This window comes from Engraulis encrasicolus, chromosome 12 (assembly GCF_034702125.1).
Source record: "Engraulis encrasicolus isolate BLACKSEA-1 chromosome 12, IST_EnEncr_1.0, whole genome shotgun sequence".
Taxonomy (NCBI): domain Eukaryota; kingdom Metazoa; phylum Chordata; class Actinopteri; order Clupeiformes; family Engraulidae; genus Engraulis; species Engraulis encrasicolus.
In genome coordinates this window covers 54,928,502-54,931,001 of record NC_085868.1, presented here as the reverse complement: position 1 = coordinate 54,931,001, position 2,500 = coordinate 54,928,502, and the positions used below count along the sequence as shown (strand labels likewise).

General features: G+C 45.4%; 1 protein-coding gene across 1 annotated transcript in view; it reads left to right on the top strand.

Moving 5' to 3' along the window:
- The window catches only part of kalrnb (kalirin RhoGEF kinase b), a 149,015-nt gene that overhangs the window by 143,779 nt on the left and 2,736 nt on the right, over positions 1-2,500 (top strand). The window lies entirely within an intron of this gene.

Sequence of the window (2,500 nt, the reverse complement as noted above, 5' to 3'; positions counted from 1 at the left end):
TGGAGCATGAAACGAGGAGATTGACAGACAGGCCGGTCCAAACGCTAATGAGTCGCCTTGGCAACACGCTCCATCTAGATTCTAGAACTCTCACCGCACTTCACTCCCCTCTCTCTCTCTCTCTCTCTCTCTCTCTCTCTCTCTCTCTCCCTTTCATCCTCTCTCCCTCTATCTTTTATCGCTCTCTCTCTCTGTTGATATTTCATTCTTTCTCTCTCTCTCTCCCTCCAGGCCTTGCTCATTCTGTCCCTCTTTAGTACTCTCTCTCTTTCTCTATCTCTAGTTCTCTCTCTCTTTCCCTCTCTCTCTCTCTCTCTCTCTCTCTCTCTCTCTCTCTTTCACTCTCAACCACACACACACCCACCCACCCACACACACACCTCCTCTTCCTCCTCCTCCTCCTCTTCCACCTCCTCTCCCTCCCCCTCCTCCTCCTCCTCCTCCTCTTCCTCCTCCCTTCTCCTCATCCTCCCACTCCTCCTCCTCCTCCTCTCCCTTCTCCTCCTCCTCCTCCCTCATCCTCCCTCTCCTCTTCCTCCTCCCCCTCTGCCTCCTCCTCCTCCTCCTCCTCCTCCTCCTCCTCCTCTCCTTCTTCTCCTCCTCCTCCTCTTCCTCCTCCTCCTCCTCCTCCTCCTCCCTCTCCTCCTCCTCCTCCTCTTCCTCTCTTCTTGCTGTCTTCACCTGTCAGCTACTGTAATGTGTCTGATTGCCCTCTGCTACTCTGCTACTCTGGATGCTGATCGGATAGGATAACTAGAAATGTACTCAGAGAGTACAGACCTCCACCATGGAAGCTGTTTGATTGAACATTTGACCATGTTACACCCTATATATTTTTTTCAATTCTTTCTTCCCTATTTTTGTGGAGTTAGAAACTGGAATGTCAAAATTCGCCCACAATGGTGAAGAATCTTTAAAAAAATGCTGGATCTTTGTGTCTTTTGTCATTTCCATACCACAACTCCACAAAGTTTCATCCAAATCCGTCCATAGCTTTTTTGAGTTATCCTGCTGACAGACAGACAAATAAACCAACATGACCGAAAACATGGCGGAAGTGATAGAAATATGAATATGATGCTGATGTAAATGTATGATGGTGCTGATGCGAAGGCAAGCATATGACGTGATTCTCTTGTTAAAACCATACCAGACATGACAGATGTCGTGTAAAAAGACAAGACGCGGAACGCAGACGCGGAATGCAGACGCGGTCAAAGGCAGAATTCTTGGTCAATTTAGGCGAAAATGGATGCCGCGGTTGAACAAAATGTGCTGAAACAGACACTCAAATGTGTAATGTTAACATTTTCTCTATGGTAGTATGAAAGATAATAAGTTAAAGATGCAAATTAGCCCAAAATCACAAATTTGACCAGGGCATGAAAAAAATCGATATTTCACCTGCCCTGTCTCGCCTTAATGCAGGTACATCATGGCGGATCTGTGACATGTAATGTGCTTCTCTTGTTAATGCAGGTACGTCATGGCGGATCTGTGACATGTAATGTGCTTCTCTTGTTAATGCAGGTACATCATGGCAGAGCTGTGACATGTAATGTGCTTCTCTTGTTAATGCAGGTACATCATGGCGGATCTGTGACATGTAATGTGCTTCTCTTGTTAATGCAGGTACATCATGGCGGATCTGTGACATGTAATGTGCTTCTCTTGTTAATGCAGGTACATCATGGCGGATCTGTGACATGTAATGTGCTTCTCTTGTTTAATGCAGGTACATCATGGCGGATCTGTGACATGTAATGTGCTTCTCTTGTTAATGCAGGTACATCATGGCGGATCTGTGACATGTAATGTGCTTCTCTTGTTAATGCAGGTACATCATGGCGGATCTGTGACATGTAATGTGCTTCTCTTGTTAATGCAGGTACATCATGGCGGATCTGTGACATGTAATGTGCTTCTCTTGTTAATGCAGGTACATCATGGCGGATCTGTGACATGTAATGTGCTTCTCTGTTTAATGCAGGTACATCATGGCGGATCTGTGACATGTAATGTGCTTCTCTTGTTAATGCAGGTACATCATGGCGGATCTGTGACATGTAATGTGCTTCTCTTGTTAATGCAGGTACATCATGGCGGATCTGTGACATGTAATGTGCTTCTCTTGTTAATGCAGGTACATCATGGCGGATCTGTGACATGTAATGTGCTTCTCTTGTTAATGCAGGTACATCATGGCGGATCTGTGACATGTAATGTGCTTCTCTTGTTAATGCAGGTACGTCATGGCGGATCTGTGACATGTAATGTGCTTCTCTTGTTAATGCAGGTACATCATGGCAGAGCTGTGACATGTAATGTGCTTCTCTTGTTAATGCAGGTACATCATGGCGGATCTGTGACATGTAATGTGCTTCTCTTGTTAATGCAGGTACATCATGGCGGATCTGTGACATGTAATGTGCTTCTCTTGTTAATGCAGGTACATCATGGCGGATCTGTGACATGTAATGTGCTTCTCTTGTTAATGCAG